The sequence below is a fragment of the Mustela lutreola genome, chromosome X (assembly GCF_030435805.1).
Source record: "Mustela lutreola isolate mMusLut2 chromosome X, mMusLut2.pri, whole genome shotgun sequence".
NCBI classification, from domain to species: domain Eukaryota; kingdom Metazoa; phylum Chordata; class Mammalia; order Carnivora; family Mustelidae; genus Mustela; species Mustela lutreola.
This window is the reverse complement of record NC_081308.1, coordinates 107897013-107908228: the sequence shown is the minus strand read 5'-3', so window position 1 is coordinate 107908228 and position 11216 is coordinate 107897013. Positions and strand designations below refer to the sequence as shown.

At 35.0% G+C, this 11216-nt stretch overlaps 1 pseudogene; it reads left to right on the top strand.

Moving 5' to 3' along the window:
- The first annotated feature begins 7139 nt into the window (after positions 1–7139).
- Positions 7140–8552, top strand: LOC131821882 (elongation factor 1-alpha 1-like; annotated as a pseudogene).
- The last annotated feature ends 2664 nt before the right edge of the window (positions 8553–11216 follow it).

Here is an 11216-nt window from a genome sequence, read left to right as displayed (position 1 = left end):
AATGGAAGGAAAACTTCCAAACCAGTCAATGAGGCCAGCATTACCCTGATCCCCAAACCATATAAAGTCCCCACCAAATAGAAGAATTACAGACCAATATCCATGATGAACACATACACCAAAATTCTCACCAAGATGTTAGCTAATAAGACCCAACAGTACATTAGAAGGATTACTCCCCACAACTGGTTGAGATTTATTCCTGGGTTTCAAGTGTGGTTCACATTCACAAATAATCAATGTGATACATCACATTAATAAAATAAAGGACAAGATCCATATGATCCTCTCAATTGATCCAGAAATAGCATTTGACAAAACACAAAATTGTTTCTTGATTAAAACTCTCCATAGTGTAGGGATATAAGGTGCATACCTAATAACATAAAAGGCCATATACGGAAAGCCCACAGAAAATATTGTTCTCTCTCTCTTTTTTTAAGATTTATATTTATTTATTGGTCATATATAGAGAGAGTAAAACAGGGGAGCAGCAGGCAGAGGGAGAAGCAGGCTCCCTGATGAAAAAGGAGCCCAATGTAGGACTTGATCCCAGTACCCTGAGATCATGAACTGAGCTGAAGGCATATGCTTAACCAACTGAGCCACTCAGGTGTCCCAGCAAATATCATTCTCAACAGGAAAAAACTGAGACCTTTTCCCTTAAGGTCAGGAACAAGACAAGAATGCCCACTCTTACCACTGTTCTTCAACATTGTACTGGAAGTAGTAGTCTCATTAATCAGACAACAAAAAGAAATAAAAGGCATTCAAATTGGGAAAGAAGTCAAAGTCTCACTCTTTGCAGAATACATGATACTTTATGTGGAAAACCCAAAAGACTTCAACACAAAATTGCTAGAACTCGTACAGGAATTCACCAATGTAGTTATAAAATTAAGACATAGAAATAAGTTGTATTTCTATGCACTAACAATGAGACAGAAGAAAGAGAATTAAGGAGTTAATTCTACTTACCATTGCACCAAAAACCCAAGATACCTAAGAATAAACCTAACCAAAGAGATAAAAAATCTGTACTCTGAAAACCATAGAAGAGTTATGAAAGAAACTGAAGGTCATATAAGAAATGGAAAAATTTTCCATGCTCATGGATTGGAAGAATAAATACTGTTAAAATGTCTATGCTATTCAGAGCAACTTATACATTCAGCAAAATATCTATCAAAATACCATCAACATTTTTCACAGATCTGGAACAAATAATCTTAAAATTTGTATGGAACCAGAAAGACCCTGAAGAGACAGAGGAATGTTGAAAAAGAAAACCAAATCTAGTAGCATAACAATTTCAGACTTAAAGCTATAATAAAAAGTTATAATATGAAACTGTGATCATCAAGACAGTATGGTACTGGAACAGAAACAGACACACAGATCAACGGAACAGAAGAGACAACCCAGAAATGGACCTTCAACTCTATGGTCAACTAATTTTTGACAAAGCAGGAAAAAATATCCAATGGAAAAAGGACAATGTCTTTACAAATGGTGTTGGGAAAATTGTACAACCACATGCAGAGGAATGAAACTAGACCATTCTCTTACTCTACATACAAAGATAAACTCAAAATGGATGAAAGACCTAAATGTGAGACTGGAATCCATCAAAATACCAGAGGAGAACACAGGCTGCTATGTCTTTGACTTTGGCTATAGCAACTTCTTACTAGATATGTCTCCAAAGGCAAAGTAAATAAAAGCAAAAATGAACTATTGGGACTTAACCAAGATAAAAAATTTTGCGCAGCAAAGGAAACAAAACTAAAAGGCAACCTACGGAATGGGAGGAGATATTTGCAAATTATTTAACGAGATAAAGGGCTGAAATCCAAGATATATAAAGAACTTATCAATCTCAACAACCAAAAAATAAATAATCCAGTCAAGAAATGGATAAGACATGAACAGACATTTCTCCAAAGAAGACATCCATATGGTCAAAAGACACATGAAAAAAGGCTCAACATCACTTGGCATTAAGGAAATCAAATTAAAAACATAATGAGATACCACTTTACAGCAGTCAGAATGGCTAAAATTAACAAGACTGCAAACAAGTGTTGGTGAGTATGCAGAGAAAGAGGAACACTCTTACACTGTTGATGGGAATGCCAACTGGCACAGCCACTCTGGAAAACAGTATGGAGTTTCCTCAAGAAGTTAAAAATAGAGCTACCCTACAACCCAGCAATTGCACTACTAGGAATTTACTCCAAAGACACAAATGTATTGATCCAAAGGGACACCTATGCTCCAATGTTTATAGCAGCAATGTCCCCAGTAGCCGAACTATAGAAAGAGCCCAAATGTCCATTGACAGATGAATGGATAAATAAAACCAAAACCAAGTTGAGATACCACCTTACACCAGTTAGAATGGCCAAAATAAACAGGACAATAAAACAAGAAGTGTTGAAGAGGATGTGGAGAAAGGGGAACGCTTTTACACTGTTGGTGGGAATGCAAGCTGGTGAAGCCACTTTAGGAAACAGTGTGGAGATTCCTTAAGAAATTAAAAATAGAGCTTCCCTATGATCCTGCAGTTGCATTACTGGGTATTTGATCCAAAGATACAGTTGTAGTGAAAATAAGGGCCATGTGTACCCCAATGTTCATAGCAGCAATGTCCACATTTGTCAAACTGTGGAAAGAGCTGAGATGCCCTTCAACAGATGAATGGATAAAGAAGATGTGGTCAATATATACAATGGAATATTACTAAGACATCAGAAAGAATGAATACCCTACTTCTGTATCAAGATGGACGGGACTGAAGAGATTATGCTGAGTGAAATAAGTCAAGCAGAGATAGTCAATTATCATATGGTTTCACTTACCTGTGGAGCATAAGGAATAACATGGAGGACATTAGGAGAAGGAAAGGAAAAGTGAATTGGGGGAAATCGGAGGGGGAAAGAAAGCATGAGAGACTGTGAACTCTGAGAAACAAACTGAGGGTTTTGGAAGGGAAGGGGGTGGGAGGATGGGTAAGCCTGATGGTAGGTATTAAGGAAGGCATGTATTGCATGGAGCAATAGGTGTGGTGCATAAACAATAAATCTTGGAACATTGAAAAAAATAAAATTAAATTAAGATGTTAAAAAAAGATTAGAACAAAAATAAATTATATAGAAACTAAAACAGTAGAAAAGATCAACAAAACCAGGAGTTGGTTCTTTCGAAAAAATCAGTATACTTGATAAGCCTCTAGCCAGACTTATCAAAAAGAAAAAAGAAAGGTCCCAAATAATTAAAATCAAAAATTACAGAAGAAAAATAACAACACCATAGTAATACAAATTCTATAGGAATATTATGAAAAATATATGCCAACAAATTGAACAACCTGGAAGAATAGGGTGAATACCTTCAAACATATAAAGTACCAAAACTGAAACAGGAAAAAATAGAAAACTTGAACAGACCAATAACCAACAGAAGAAATTAAATCAGTAATCAAAAAACCTCCCAAAAAACAAAAGTCCAGGGCCAGATGGCTTCCTAGGGGAGTTCTACTAAACATTTAAAGGAGAATTCATAGCTATTCTTCTCAAACTATTTCCCAAAAATTAGAAATAGAGGAAAAATTCCAAATTCATTCAATGAGGCCAACATCACTCTGATACCAAAACCAGACAAAGATTCCACTAAAAATGGGTACTACAAGCCAAAAACCCCGATGAACATGAACATGGGTGCAAAAATTCTCAATAAAATACTAGCAAACTGAATCCAACAATACATTAAAAATCTGATTTTCCATGATCAAATGGGATCTATTCCTGTATTGCAAGGGTGGTTCAATATTCACAAAACAATTAATTTGATACACCACATTAATAAAAGAAAGGATAAGAACCATATGGTCATTTCACAAGATGCAAAGAAATTTTTGAGAAAATACAACATCCATTCCTGATAAAAACCCTCAACAAAGTAGGGATAGAGGGAACATACCTCGTCATAAAGACCATGTATGAAAAACGCACAGCTAATATCATCCTCAGTGCGGAAAACCTGAGAGCTTCTCCTCCATGGTCAGGAAGAAGAGAGGGATGTCCAATCACACCAGTGTTATTTAACACACTACTATAAGTCCTAGCCACTGCTATCAGAAAACAGAAAGAAAGATAATACATCCAAATTGGACCAGAAGAAGAAAATTAATAATGCACCTTCTGCTGAAAGCCACAGGTTTAAAACAACAGCTCAGCTGGTTAGGTGTTTGCCTTTGGCTCTGGTTTTGATCCCAGGGTCCTCAGATCAACTCCTTTGTCAGGCTCCCTGCTCATTGGGGAGTCTGCTTCTCCCACTACTCCCCCTCTGCTCATGATCTCTCACTCTCTCTCAAATAAATAAAATATTTTTTTTTTTAAAAGAGAGAGAACAGATAAGCATTCTTCAATGCAACTTCATTCTACTCAGAATAAAAGGCAAAACCATAGACATTGCTGTTCTGGGCAATTTGAAAATTATAGAGTTGCCCAAAAGATGAAGAATTTTGAATACATAATTATATGCAGAGTTTACTTTCATCAATCATTTATTGAAATTCAATGTATTTGAAGAAATGTTTCATATAAATAATAAAACCATGAAAAATATGAAGAAATTACCATTTATTTGTTGCTTTAAAATGATTACTATTATAAATAATATACTCACTTGTGGTTTTACATTGCAGAGATTTTCCCACCTTGTGGCCTGTGAGTTGGATTCTATGCTTGGCCTAAGAAATTGTTTTCTCAATAGATTAAATATTGTGTCAGGGCGCCTGGGTGGCTCAGTGGGTTATGCCGCTGCCTTCGGCTCAGGTCATGATCTCAGGGTCCTGGGATCGAGTCCCGCATCGGGCTCTCTTGCTCAGCAGGGAGCCTGCTTCCCTCTCTCTCTGCCTGCTTCTCTGTCTACTTGTGATCTCTTTCTGTAAAATAAATAAATAAAATATTTAAGGGGCGCCTGGGTGGCTCAGTGGGTTAAGCCGCTGCCTTCGGCTCAGGTCATGATCTCAGGATCCTGGAATCGAGTCCCGCATCGGGATCTCTGCTCAGCAGGGAGCCTGCTTCCCTCTCTCTCTCTCTGCCTGCCTCTCTGTCTACTGTGAACTCTCTCTGTCAAATAAATAATAAATAAAATCTTTAAAAAATAGATTAAATATTGTGAAATAAAAAGAAAATATGTAAATATAATATGTCCCAAAGCAAAAAATTAATTTTCAACACAGATGGGTTTCAGGAGGTTTAATGCCAAAGATTTTAAAAGTCCTGTGCCAGGGGGTACTTTGTTTGCAACTGAGATAAAATATTTCCTGTATTACCTTCACAGAATGATGAGTTTCATTCCCAAAGCAGACATTTAAAGGGTCATTTGAAATAAAGTAAAAAGCATTAAATATCTGATTCCCTTAATCCCAACAGTACCATTAATGCTGCTCTACCCCCCAAAATGGAAAAAGAGGAATGGTGTAGGAAGGTGAGTAAAATACTTTATGATGTGTTTTTTTTTTCCCATGCAGAAACTAATCATAAAAGGTTAATTCCAAAGTTTTTATTCAATGACAACCTTATATGTAGTCAATGGAAGTTGAATCTAAATAAGGACAAGTTTAATTCCCATTCCATTCGGTGAACTAATAACCAATGAGTTCTTCCACATTTAGCCAAGAAAATCTGATTATCATCAAATGTATTTCTTTGCAGGCTTCCTTTGTCAGTAAATAAACACTGCAGTGTATAGAGGGCTAAGGTTACCTATTAAATAATGGATCTAGTTGTAGCCTTCAAAGAGCTATTAGTCTATAAAAGGTCATTAGGATGGAGATACAAAGAACTTCTGGAAATACATATTTATACTTTTGTTCCTTCTGCACATACAATATGCACTTAATCAATTTTGAATGAAACTAAACTGAGAAAAGTTACATGAATTAAAAAACAGACTGCATTGTTCTAGGAAAATGTATACTCATAAAAAAGAAAGCTGAAATAACTTCAAGTTCTTAAAATACTGCTTAGGAATCCTTCAGAAAGTTTCAAGAAATTCCAGTTTATTATTCAAAATGTGTGGCTTGGGTTCAGACAAGTTGAGAAAGAATCATATTTGTAACACTATACATCTCAGAATTTCTGCAAGCGTCCATTATTCTCATAAAATCACTTGGATTTGTCCCTATTTCAGTTTAAAAAGAAGAAGCTTGCTCCAAAGAAGCAGTTTATTCTTGAATGTAAATCCCAAGACATACTTCTAGTTGTGGCTTTTTCATTGGTTCAGAAGATTTTCAATGTAAACGTTCCTCTATAATTTAATTTGTAGTAGACTTACACAGACAACTTTTGGGAAAGCTATTTCTTCATAAATGCTCAACATCTCTACTGTGGCAATATGGCTAATCTGGGAGACTCACTTCCAAATGAGAAAATATGAAAGAAGAGAGTTTATGGTTATACTCAAAGGCCCAAAGTACACCTTGTAAGAAGTTGCTTTGAAGGTTATCCTTAGTAAAAGAATAGATCAGATTTTGAATGACCCTGACATGCTTAAGCCCCCTTTCCTTAGACTAAATAAAGGTTTATTATTTTGTACTACATACTTCCCCAAAATTCTAATTGTCATGTATATTTAGCACTGAAATTGTTATGCATGCATAATTGTTTGTAAAACCTAGATATGACAAGATACACTCATTTATTTTGGATGAGTGTAATCTCAGACATAAAAAATATTCTAAGTAAAAGTTAACTCAAACAAAAAGCTAACTTTGTGTGTATATCTCAAAGGAATTCTCTATGGAAAGAATGCCATCATGTAGATGAATGACAATTGACACTAGCAAAATAAAATTATTAAATGATAAAATCTATTTCTTACTACCAAATGTACATTTCAAATGCTGTACAAAATGTTGTGATAAGCACTGGGTGTTATGAGCAACTGATGAATTATTGAACTCTACATCTGAAACTAATAATGTACTATATGTTGGGTAATGGAATTTAAATTAAAAAAATTCATGTTGTCAATAAAACCTTTTATAAAATAATATGTTTCCTTTTTTCACAATGGATTTGCTGCCAGAACACAGGTGTCATGTAAACTATCACTAAACCTAAACCAAAATGAAAAAGAAAAAGGCTCATATCAATATTGCCATCCTTGGACACAAGGATTTGAGCAAGTTTATCCCTATTGGTGATCTGATCTACAAATGTGATGGGATCAACAGAAGGACTACTGTAAAATTTGAGAAGGAAGCTGTTGAGATGGGAAAGGGCTGCTTCAAGTATGACTGGGTCTTGGATAAACTGAAAATTGAATGTGAACATGGTATCAACATTGATATCTCCCTCTGGAAATTTGAAAACAGCAAGTATGATGTGACCATCATTGATGCCTCAGGACACAGAGACTTTATCAAAAACGTGATTACAGGCACATCTCAGGCTGAATGTGATGTCCTGATTGCTGCTGCTGATGTTGTGAATTTGAAGCAGGTCTCCAAGAATGGTAAGACCTGTGAACATGCCCTTCTGGCTTACACACTGGATGTGAAACAACTAATTATTGGTGTTAACAGTATTGATTCAACTGAGCCACCCTACAGCTAGAAGAGATATAAGGAAATTGTTAAGGAAGTCAGCACCTACATTAAGACAATTGGCTGCAACCCTGACACCGTAGCATCTGTACTAATTTCTGGTTGGAATGGTGACAACATGCTGGAGACAAATACTAACATGCCTTGGTTCAATGGTTGGAAATTTGCCTATAAAGGTGGCAATGCAGTGGAACCATGCTGCTCAAAGCCCTGAATTGCATTCTGCCATCAACTCATCCAGCTGAAAAGTCCTTGTATCCGCTTCTCTAGGACATCTACAAAATTGGTGGTATTGGTACTGCCTGTGTGGTTTGAGTGGAGACTGGTGTTCTTAAACCCAGCCTGGTGTTCACCTTTGCACCAGTCAGTGCTAAAACTGTAGTCAAGTGTGTTGAAATGTACCATTAAGCTTGAGTGAGGCTGTTTGTGGGGACAATGACAAGAACCCAACTGTCAAAGATATTCATCATGGTAATGTGGTTGATGACAGCAAAAATGACCCACCAATGGAAGCATCTGGCTTCACAGCTCAGGTGATTATCCTGAACCATCAGTGCTGGATATGTACCTGTGTTGGATTGTTATACAGTTCACATTGCTTGCAAGTTTGCTGAGATGAAGAAGATTGATCATTGTTCTGGAAAAAAGCCAGAAGGTGGCCCCATGTTCTTTAAATCTGATGATGCTGCTATCATTGATATGGTCCCTGGCAAGGTCCATGTGTGTTGAGAGCATCTCTGACTATCCTCCTCTGTGTCATTTTGCTGTTTGTGATATGAGACCAACAGTTGTTGTGGGTGTCATCAAAGCAGTGAACAAGAAGACAGCTGACACTAGCAAGGTCACCAAGTCTGCCCAGAAAGCTCAGAAGACTAAATGAATATTAACCCCAATATCTGCCACCACAGTCTTAATCAGTGGTGAAAGAATGGTCGCATAACAGTTCATGTCAATTGGTCATTAAATTTAATAGTAAAAGACTGGTTAATTAGAACAATGCATTGTAAAATCTTCAAAAGAAAAGGAGAATATTTGTGGACCATTTGTGTGTGTGTGTGTGTGTTTTAAGTTATTGGTTTTTAAAATCAGTACTTTTTAATGGAAATGACCAAAAATCTGTCACAGGATTTTGAGACCCATTAAAGCAAACTTTTAATGATAAAAAGAAAAATAAATAAAATAGAATAAAATACTACATGTTTTTTCATACTATTTTCAGAAAACATAATCATGGAAATTTACATTTTAAGTGACATAAGAAACGAACTGAGTACACAATAACTATATGACTCCGTTTACTATGACACCACAAATGTTTGTTTTTTTACTTAAACTTAAGGTTCATATTTAAAATACATATAATAAAGTCTATACCATCCTATATAGTAGCCACAAGTCACATGTCCTTATACTATATTTACATTTAAATTGATCAAAATGAGTAAAATTTAAAATTTAGCTTCTCCATCATACTATCTGCATTTTTAGTGCTCAGTAGCCACATATTCATCATTACAAAAAGTGTCAATTCTGGTATGTATAGTATAGACAGTGATATTAGAAATATATATATCTTAAAAATATTTAAGGATTTTGAGAGAATTTATATTTTCCCACTTGTAGGCCACTTGACCTTCAGAGGAAAGGCACTTCTAATTCTGACCAGTTCTATATGATTATGCAACACCTCCATCAATCATTCTAATTAGAACCAGGAAATATTAAATTAAGACTTTTCTACTTCATGCACTTTTGAAAATAGCTTTCCTAATTTCATTGACCAGCTTTCCACCAAACTGATGACAAGGCTGAAGAGTACAAAGAGAAGATTATCATATGCAATTTTACTGATAGCTCCCATTATAATACTTATATTCTACTTAGTTTTAACTTCATTTAAAAACGTAGGGGTAAGGATGGTGTATCAATGAGGATTTTCCAGAAAAACTGAATAGGGAAACTATATATATATACATAGATATAAATATAGATGATATAGATATAGATACAAATATATAATTTGTACATACATATATACATGCACATATACATACATATACACATATACATATATATCATATGTAAAATATATAAAATACAAATATATCATATACAAAATATATTATTTATTTCTAAGGGATTGGCTTATACAATTATAGGAACTGGCAAGTATGAAAGCTATCAGGCAGACCACCTAATTGGAAACACAAATGAGAATTAATTCTGCAGTCCTGAGGTAGGATTTCTTTTTCTCCAAGAAACCTGGTTTTGCTCTTAAGGTCTTAAACTGGTTGGATGAGATCTATATTATCAAGGGTAATATCCTTTAATTAAAGTCAAATGATTGCAGCTGTTAACTACATAGGGAAAATACCTTCACAGCAAAAATTAGATAGTGTTTGACTGAATAACAGCCTAGCCAAACTGACACAAAATTAACCAACACAGATGATCATCTAAATGGGACTGGGGGGAGAGGGAGATCTCTTCTCATGATCAGAATGTGCCCAGGCTCCTTAAAGAATTCCTATTTGCTACTTCAAACATGGATGGAATGTTAAATAACCCCTGTTATGTTAATGATATAGATAAGACGTTCCTCATCAATATGATTAAATGGATAAATTGCACAGATCTACCTTCTTTGTGCTGGTGGATTGGTGAATAATCTGCAGTTTTCTTTCCACTTTTATCCTGGGGACTGTTTTCAGAAGAGCATGAGTTTTTTTCTTTTGTCAAAACTCAGTGAAAATATCCTGCCCTCTCCTTTCCCAACTTAATCCTACATCATTGACTTTCTTTCTCTCAATTTCTTTCTTTTTCTCTATTGTTCTAATCTCTTTGTTTCAAGAACTTAAATACAGGTCTAATTGATGAATAAAAATTTTAAATACTGTCTTCAAAATAAATATTTTGTATTAAAGGTTATAATTTTGGGTACTTGAAACTACTTCAAATGAAAATAAAATCATAGGAAAATATTATTATAACAATTCATGCTGTATATGCCCTAAACTCAGTGTTTAAGAGTATAATTCTGCATCTTTGCTCACATTCACTTAATATTTACTTGCAGTATTAGAACAAAACAGGAAAGAAGCTGAAAATTCTTGCGCATTTTAATTTCAAAACAAATATGTATAACCCTTCCCCCAAAAGGTTTCATGTGTATATGCCTCTAAACTCAACTGTGAGAATGTTAAAGAATTTACTTAGTGATATGATCCTATAGTAACATGGAAAATCATACATCCACCAGACTCTAGGCTATATGTTTTGAAAAACCCAAATTTACAACTTGGAACAGCAATTGCATTATAAGATAAAAGATGGATTGTGAGTAAATACAAAGTTGTAATCATTCACTGAGAAGGCCCTTTTGCTGACATCATGAAACATGGAGACTCAGCTTGAACAGGTTTTGCATCTTGGGAGAACCAATTTACATCCACTTACTTCTCCATTGTTCCATTGAATATATATAAGATATTTTTTTAATCTTTCTAAGAACCTCCACTGAAGAACTTTTTTAACTGTGAGGAAGTTGGGAGAAAGTCTCCTACCCAATTTTCATGAAAATTCAATTTGAAACTTTTTA